The sequence below is a fragment of the Stenella coeruleoalba genome (genome assembly GCF_951394435.1).
Source record: "Stenella coeruleoalba genome assembly, chromosome: 20".
Taxonomy (NCBI): domain Eukaryota; kingdom Metazoa; phylum Chordata; class Mammalia; order Artiodactyla; family Delphinidae; genus Stenella; species Stenella coeruleoalba.
Genome location: NC_137166.1, coordinates 48,711,590 through 48,721,280, shown reverse-complemented (window position 1 = coordinate 48,721,280; position 9,691 = coordinate 48,711,590).

Genomic DNA, 9,691 nt, shown 5'->3' with positions numbered 1-9,691 from the left:
ACGGTCACAGGACATTCGCTCGCTTCTGGGAAAATCAAATTGTATCGTGTGTTTCAGATCCCAAATTCTCTTCTGTGGCTTCTCACCGCACCCTCCTGCCCCAGCCTCAGGAATTTTGCCACCTGGAGAACCAAGTCATCTGAGGAACGGAGAGGTGTGGAATCATGGGATGAAAAAGAATATATATTTTAAAATTATGGACCATAATGTGGAGAATTGCGTGACATAGAATGTTCCATTTCGTGAACAGTTAGGCTCAGAAATGGTTCTTCCATTTCCTCAGAAGCCTCTTCAGAACTCACTTGCCTCTCCCTCCTCTCAAGGTAACTCATTCTTTTTTTTTAGATTTTTAAAATTTTACTTATTTATTTTTGGCTGCGTTGGGTCTTTGTTGAGGCTCTCAGGTTTCCTCTAGTTGTGGTGAGCAGGGGCTACTCTTCACTGCAGTGCGTGGGCTTCTCACTGCGGTGGCTTCCCTTGTTGCGGAGCATGGGCTCTAGGTGCACGGACTTCAGTAGTTGTGGCTTGCGGGCTCAGTAGTTGTGGCACACGTGCTTTGTTGCTCTGCCGCACGTGGGATCTTCCCGGACCAGGGCTCGAACCTGTATCCCCTGCATTGGCAGGCGGATTCTTAACCACTGCGCCCCGGGGAAGCCCAAGGTAACTCATTCTTTTTTGCTTTTATTGCTTTCCTTTTACTACCTGTGAATACACACTTGACCACTACAGTTTTGAATTCATTTATTTATTTATTTTGCAGGACTGAAACTGTCTTTATTCACATAAGACATGGTTGTGTACATAGAAAATCCCATATCTAGGAAAAGCCACCATAATAATTCAGTAAGTCTTAGAACATTAGGTCAGTTTACAAACGTCAACTGTATTTCTTTTCTTTATTTTTTTATTATTTAAATTTTTTTAATTAAAAAATTTTATTTTATATTTTTTTATTTTTATTTTATTTTATTTTATATTGGAGTAGAGTTGATTTACAATGTTGTGTTAGTTTCAGGTGTACAGCAAAGTGATTCAGATATATATATATATCTATATATATATATATATATATATATATATCTTCAGATTCTTTTCCCTTATTGGTTATTACAAAATATTGAGTATAGTTCCCTGTGCTATACAGTAGGTCCTTGTTGGTTATCTATTTTATATATAGTACTGTGTATACGTTAATCCCAAACTCCTGATTTATCCCACCCCTTCCCCCGATCCCCACAGTTTTGAACCTTAGGTCTGGCTTCTTGTACTCAATCTTATTATGTCTGTGACGTTCACTCATATTCTTACGTCTGTTGGATTGCCTTCATTTCCACGACAGTGTATTTCTCTCTTGCATGGAAAACCACAGTTTCTGAATCCATTGTCCTGTTGATGGGTATATGAGTGGTCTCCAGATTCTGCCTCTTTTGACAATGCTGTGTGCGTCTCCTGGCACCCATGAGTACACGCATTTTCCCCCAGAATCCAAGAGTGGAATTGTTGGGGCATAGGGTGTGCAGATGTCCAGCTGTGGAAGATACAGTCGGACAGTTTTGCACCAAGTTTCACTCCCATCTCCAGTGTCTGCTGTGAGTTCTCCTTGCCCCACATCCTTGTCAGCACTGGATCTGGCCAGACTTTGAAAATACGAGTCATCCCGGTATTCGTGCCTGTGTGTGAATCTCATAGTGGGTATAATTTGCAATTCCTCACTCCTTAATGAGGCTGAGTCCACTGTCCACTTGAATCCAAGCACACAGAATCTTGAGGACAAAAAAACTCTAGCTCCTTAGATAAACCATAATGGAAAAGAATCTGGAAAAGAATATATATAAATATGTATACCTGAATCACTTTGCTGTATGGAAGAAATTAACACAACATTGGAAATCAACTATACTTCAATTAAAAAAAACAACAACAGCTCTGGGACCTTAGAATCTTAGGGGCAAAGAATTCTAGAGTCCCAGACTTTTAGGAACAAGGCATTCCAGAATCCTGTGCCTCAGTTTCCTCCTTTGAGTAATGGGGATTGCTCATGTCTTTAACTCATAAGGTTGGGGACAGGATGAAAGTGCATAGTGAACGCTCGGGAAGTGTGGTTTCCCCTGAGGCAGGAATTTCATCCATTTTGTTCTTTTCTGTGTTTGTCACCTCACACAGGATAGAGGCTCAATGAATATTTACTGAATGAATGAATCTGAGACTCCAGGGATCCAAGATACTTGCCGTGGTGGAACTTTAGGAGCAAAGACGAACAGAATTTAAGTCATGAAGAATGATCAGGTCAGAGAGTCTTAGGAACTAAAGAATGATCAAAAAGCATCTTTGGGGCTTCCCTGGTGGTGCACTGGTTGAGAGTCCGCCTGCCGATGCAGGGGACACGGGTTCGTGCCCCGGTCTGGGAAGATCCCACATGCCGCGGAGTGGCTGGGCCCGTGAGCCATGGCCGCTGAGCCTGCATGTCCGGAGCCTGTGCTCTGCAATGGGAGGGGCCACAGCAGTGAGAGGCCCGCGTACCGGAAAAAAAAAAAAAAAAAAAAAAAAAAGCATCTTTGACAAACCTTAGACTCACTGCTTTCATGCTTTAGAAACGAGGAAGCTCCATTGGCAGAGGCCTCCTAGCTCTTGGAAGGGTCTCAGGTGGGACCTAAAAGACAAGGCCTCTGGCTTCTCATCCTACTTATACCTGCTTCTCCATGTGGCTCTGACAGCCACCTGATTCCCATCGCTTCCACTCACCCTTCCGGCCTCTTCCCGCCTCGTCCTCCCTGCACACATGGATGGATTTTGAGAGAGCTATTCCTGCCTGGGGCGTGAGTGGGAGAAAGTCCAGGCTCCTGCCCCAGAGGCCCTGAACCAGGCACCACCTCCCTCCTGCCTTATCTCCCACTGCTCTGCCCTCACCCACACCCCAGCTTTCAGCAGCGGCCTTTCCCCTCATCCTCCTGCCCACACACGCCCCTTTCACTTCAGCCTCAAAAATCCATCTCTCGCACTGAGATCCAAACCAGGGCACACAGCAGATGTTCAATCAACGTATCAGGGCTCAGCTCTGGCAGCCTGTCCTCCAGGAAGCCCTCCCTGATTTCTCTCCATAGGTTGGGTCGTGCCCCCCTCTGGATTCCACAGCCGAAGTCCCAGCCATTCCGGGATGTGACTGTCTCGGGGCAGATCAATCTCCCCTATGTGTGAGACTGTGAGGGCAGGCAAGGGGCTGTACATACCCAAACTCTTCCCCGAACAGCTGAGACTGAAGGGACCTGATCTGTCAGCTCCATCTGACTATTGAAAAAGACTTTCTTACAATGCTCTGAATTGTGCAGCCCTGATGCCATCCCTCTGGGGCCCAGGGATGGCTCTCCTCGCTTTTCTAGGTCAACAAGGAGTGCCCAGTGGTTCAAAGGGACTCAGGTAAGGCCTGACAGTGCTCAGCCCAGGACCTGCCCTCCTGAGACACAGGAGCCATTGTCAGCGGCTCAGCTGTCTGCCCCCAGTTTCACCCTAAAGCCTTATAAAGCCCTTCTGTTTTGTTTGTAAACATTTCTTGCGTGTGCTTGTGTACCTGTGTACCCACGGTGAGACCGGAGACCTCAGCGCCCACCTCCTCCCCGAATCCCTCCTCCTTCACCGGAGGCACAGAGAGGTTAGGGGCTTTGCCTAAGGTCCCACAGCCAGGGAAGGGCAGTGGGAGATAGGATTTTTAAAACCTTATTGAGGGGACTTCCCTGGTGGCGCCGTGGTTAAGAATCCGCCTGCCAGTGCAGGGGACACGGGTTCAAGCCCTGGTCCGGGAAGATCCCACATGCCACGGAGCAACTAAGCCCGTGAGCCACAACTACTGAGCCTGTGCTCTAGAGCCTGCGAGCCACAACTACTGAGCCCACGTGCCACAACTACTGAAGCCCGCATGCCTAGAGCCCGTGCTCCGCAACAAGAGAAGCCACTGCAATGAGAAGCCAGCGCACCACAACAAAGAGTAGCCCCCGCTCAATGCACCTAGAGAAAGCCTGTGCACAGCAACGAAGACCCAATGCAGCCAAAAAATAAATAAATAAATAAACAAACAAAAAACACAAACTTTATTGAGGTGTAATTTACAATACAATAGATACAATAGAATGCACTCATTTTAAGTGTGTACCAAGGACGAGTTCTGATAAAAGTTTATAGTCGTATTATCGCATCACAAGCAAGATATAGGAGAATTCCATCGCCCGAAAACTACCCCTATTCCCCTTTGCAGTCAAACCCTCCCTTCATCCCCAAACTCTGGCAGCCACTGGTCTGTTTTTTTATTCCTATAATTTTGCTTTTCCAGAATGTCATATAAAGGGGATCATATATTATGTGCCCTTTTAGAAAAACTCATGAAAGAATTTGCATACAGTAAAATTCACTCTTTTCTCTCTACTGTTCTATAAGCTTGTGACACGCATGCAGTCGTCACCACCAGAATCAAAATGCAGATGGTTTCCGTTACCCCCAAAATCCCCTCCTGCTGGCCCTCTGTGGTCACATCCTTCCCCCACCCCACCCTCACAACCATAGATCTGCTCTCTGTCACTATCGAGTGGCCTTTTTCAGAATGTCTTGTAAATGAAATAATAGAGACTTCTGAGTCTCCCTTCTTTGGCTCAGTTTAATGCATCTGCGATTCACTCAGGTTGGCGTATCAGAAGTGTGTTGCATTTTATTGCCACGTGTGGATAGATCACAGTTTGCTTCTTCACCTACCAGCTGAAGAACCTCTGGGGTGTTTCCAGCTGTTGGCTGATTCTGAAAAGAGCTGCTAGAAACATGCGCATATAGGTTTTTTTTGTGTGTGTCCAGAGGTTTTTATTTCTCTTGGGTAAGTACCCAGGAATGAAATTGCTGGGTCACATGAGAAGTGTATACTTAACCTCTGGGGAGATTGGCAAACTGTCTTCCAAAGTGGCTACTCTGGTTTGCATGCCCAGCAGCAGGGCGTGAGAGATCTGATTGCAGAACCACGATGTGAGTCCGGCTCTGAGACGGATCTGAGGGCTTGGCCACCAAGCCACACCGCTCCTGGAAAACAATGATTGCAACAAAAGCTCTTTCCCCCTTGGTCACCACGCATGCAGTTGCTTAAAAAGAAAAAAAGAATGAGGAAGCGATTCTGGACTGATGTGGTGTGCTCCCCTTGATGTATTGCTAGGAGGAAAGTGCAGAACAGGATAAGAGTGTTTGCCGTTTGTGGAAAGAGGGGAGGGGGAGGACATAGGTCTACATATTTTCTTGTCCGTGCGTAGACTATCTCTGGGATAAAACACAAGAAACTGGGAGGTGGGAACAACACGGGGGGGGAGGGGCAGGGGTCATGTTAGGGGCAGGGGTCACTACCATTTTGTGCTTTTTGGATTTTGAAACTTGTGAATGTCTTACAGGTTCAAAATAGATGCATGCAATCCATTTATTCCACCAACAGGTATTTCAGGCCTTGCTCTAGCGGTGAACAAATAAGGTCTGGTGCTTGGGGAGTCAGAGTCTAGTTCTCAAGACAGATCGTCAGTACGACAAGGAAAATATAAACAATGTCAAGTATTTGCTGTGGAGAAAAAAAGCTGTCAAGGGACTGGGTTGGTGGGGGAGAGATGGGCAGTGGTTTGAAGTGTTTTTTAAATCCAGAGGCCCATATAAGGAGTGACATTTGGGAGGGGAGAGAAGGAGCCATATGGGCATCTGGGGGAAGAATGTGCCAGGCTGAGGGAACAGAAAGTGCAAAGGCCCTGAGGTGGATTGTGCTGACTGAGGCCAGTGTGGCTGGAGTTCAGTGAGCAGAGGGGAGAGTGGAAGTGAGATTGGGGAGATGAGGGCAGGAGGGAGGGTTGAACAGATCATTTGGGTCTTGTGATTCACTACAGGGACTTTGGTTTTTACTCAGAGGGACCTGGGAGCCATGGGAGGGTCCTGAGCAGGGGATGGACGTGATCTGACTGAGGATTTAACAGGGTCCCTCTGGCTGCATGGGGGCGGGGGGCAAGGACGGAGGCAGGGAGCCCAGTGAGGAGAAGACTGCAATGGTCCAGGCCATAGGCGATGTGATGGTGGCTGGGCCAGGATGCAGGCAGTGGTGATGGGGAGAAGTGAATGAATTCAGAGGCAACTTTGAAGGTGGACACCCCAATACATCTTATTTCTACCTGTGATAGGGGCTGTGTGGAGAGGTACAGGGAACCAGGAGAGGGAGGAATGAGAGGACCAGGCCTGGTTTGTGGAGATCGGGGAAGACATCCTTGGGGCCTTGATGTTTCAGCTGAGACCTAAAGCAGCTGGGGAAGTGCTTGAAAGAGGAGAACACCAGGATCTTTCAGAAAAATAGAAAGGAGGGTGGAGACAAGCAGTGGTCAGGCCACACAGTGCCCAGGAGGCCTGGAGCTGAGGTGCAGCCCTTGGGCTTTCTCTCGAGAGTACTGGGGAGCCATAGCAGGTTCTAAGCAAGGGTCAGGGTTGAATTTTGTTTGGTTGTATGGTTTTTTTTTTTGCCAAACTTCGAGTGGCTTGTGGGATCTCAGTTTCCTGACCCGGGATTGAATCTGTGCCCCTTGCAGTGGAAGCGTGGAGCGCTAACCACTAGACCAAAGGGAATGCCCAAGGACTGAGTTTTGGAAAGACCCCTCTGGCTGTGCAGGGGGACTGGCTGTGCCTCAAGACAGCAGGTGGCTTGGGTTGGGAGGGTGTGTGAAGGAGGAGTGAAGAGGATCAATTCCAGAGATTTAGGAGGCAACCTCCTGGGGAAGGCAGATGGTGGGGTCCATGCTGGCTTCCGGGGTCACCATGCCACTGTCCCAAGGGTTTCTCATGTACGAACTCAGAGAGTCTTCACAACACCCACAGAAGCATCCCCTTTTCACAGCTGGGGAAACAGGCTTGGAGAGGCTGCAAAGTTCCCAGTCCAAGGCCACACAGTCGGGAAAGGGTGGGGAGAATTGAACCCACACTCTTTCCCTCCACGAGACCAGGATGAGGCCCTGCCCATCCCCCACCCACTCTGCTGCCCTCCAGGGGCGTCCTCTGGTGGGGTTAAGCCACCACCTCTCCCTCCCTCCGTAGCCTGAGCCCCAAGCCCAGCTCTGGACTTTATCCCCAGCCGCCTGCCCGCGCCAATAAAAGGCGGGCAAGCGGTGCAAGGGCCTGTGGGCAAAATTCCCCTACTCTCAGTGCCAGGGGAGTTACCCAGGGCGCGGAGGGAGGGCAAAGGGTAGGTGCGGAGAAGGGAGCAAAGGGGGAAGGCGAGCGTCTGCAGCTCGACCGGGCTGTGCTGTCTTGCTGCTCTGTGCCTCAGTTTACCTCTCAGTAAAATGGGCATGGCTCCTTCGATGGACGGAAGAAGGACCTGCAACAACAGAAGAATCTTCCCCTCTGGTCTAACTGGGAGCCAAAGTTTCCCAAGTCTGATGGTGACGACAAGGAGCTCCAGCCTGCTGGGGACGATAAAGCACCCCCATCAAGTCTGATGAGAGAGACAGGATTTCCCAAATAAGATAGAGAAGATAAGCCCCATTTCCCTGGGTGGAGAACAGGTGTCTAGTCTGGTTTTCCCGTCTGTTGGGGGAAGGTAAGGAGGACCCACTCTGATGTGTGAGATGATGAGTTTCTAATCCGAGGGAGGAGACGGGTAGCCCCAGTCTGATGGGGGCGGTAAGAATCTCCCCAGTCCTCCATGACCCCGAAGTGGGAAACAAGAGGCTCGAGTCTGAGCTTCCAACGTGAGGAGAGATAAAGGATGTCTGCTGCGGCTCAGCCAGCCCTTTCCCGAGTCCCTGGGTTCCAGGCAGCACCTGAATGCTCGAAATGCCACCATTAGCAAGCCCCAGCTCTGGAGGGGGCAGGACCAAGGGACACAGAGGCAAAGGACATGTGGAATTTGCTTCTTGGACCCAGAGGCAGTTCTGCTGGGCTCTGGGCCTGACCCCCCTGTGTGAGCTCAGACCTGGCTGGTGGGATCCTGGCGCCACCTAGTGGTTGCTTCAGACCAGGCCTCCCATTCAGAGCTGGAGGAGGGCCCCCAGAAGGTCAGGACCCCCTCCTTCAGACCTCCTCCACACCCCCGGAAAAAAGAAACCCGTCTGTGATTCTGAGACTTCATCGTGTTCATCCTCCAGGTGGCAGGGGGGCAGTGTCTTTCTGACATAAGTTTATTTCTGTCTCTCTTCTGCTCACAAATTTTCCGTGGCTCCCCAGTGCCTTGGAGGGAAGCCCACACAAGGGCTGCGAGGCTGGCCTCTCTAGCCTCTCCCAAAGCACTCTGTGCTTCAGCTGAACGTGAGTAGTTTTGGGAGCATGTCCTGCTCAGAACTCACCTTCAGGCCTTCACACAGGCTGTTCCCTCTGCCTGGAACACCCTTCCCTGCCTCTTTCCCAGCATCTCTTATTCTCCTCCTTCAGGTCTTGGAGGAGAGGCGTCCTCCTCCAGGAGCCCCTTCCTGACACCCCGAGTCAGGGTCACAGTCCCATGGGGAGGGCTATGTCCCCAAAGGGCTTGACACTAGCTACAAACTCCAGGAAATGTTTGTTTGAATGAGTGAGTGAGTGAATGAATGAATGAATGCCAGGCTAAAGAGTTTGCCAGAGCAGCTATAGGAGAGTTTAATCAGAGGAGGGACAAGGTCAGACTTAGAAGTCCCCGGGTTCCCTCTTTTTTTTTTTTTAAATTTATTTTATTTTTATATTTATTTATTTTTGGCTGTGTTGGGTCTTCGTTTCTGTGCACAGGCTTTTTCTAGTTGCGGCGAGTGGGGGCTACTCTTCATTGCGGTGCATGGGCTTCTCATTGCAGTGGCTTCTCTTGTTGCGGAGCACGGGCTCTAGGCACGCGGGCTTCAGTAGTTGTGGCACATGGGCTCAGTAGTTGTGGCACGCGGGCTCTAGAGCACAGGCTCAGTAGTTGTGGTGCACGGGTTTAGTTGCTCCGTGGCATGTAGGATCTTCCTGGACCAGGGCTCGGACCCATGTCCCCTGCATTGGCAGGCGGATTCTTAACCACTGTGCCACCAGGGAAGCCCCCCAGGTTCCCTCTTAATCCTGGGCCTTTGCATATGCTGTTCCATCTGCCTGGAACATTTGCATTTATCACCTCCCTTTCATCCTCTAGGTCTCAGTGAGCCATCCCCTCCTCCAGGAGGTCCTCCCTGACCCCCCGGCTGGGTCAGGCATCCCCCAACCCAGACTCCTGGGCTCCCTCATCTCAGCCCTGACCAATGCTGGGTTGTCAGTGTCTGTGACAGGTCTGTCTCCCCTACCGGGTCCTGGGAGGACGGGACTGGGTTCTTTTCACCCATTGCCTTCTCCTCGGAGCTTACAACAGAGGCATCCTTCGGTCAGGACCTGGGTTTCAATCCCGACTTCCCCATTCGTGGAGAGTCTCGGGTGAGCGTGGGCCTCTCCTGGAGCCCCAGTTTTCTCGTGAGAAATGTGAAAAGAATGGTCGGTTCCTCCCCCAGCCTCCCAGGGCTGTGGTGGGACATGGAGAAGACGAGACCCTGGTTCCCGAGCTGACCGCGTGCCGGGTGACCGTGGGTGACCCACTTCCTCTTTTGGGGCCCATCTGACTGGATGAATGGGTGGCAGGGCCCCCATCCTGCTGGGACAGTTTAGGAGGCCAGCGCGGGGCTTCCCAAGGCAGGAGGGTTAGGGACGGGCAGAGGGAAGAGGTGTCTGCTGGGTT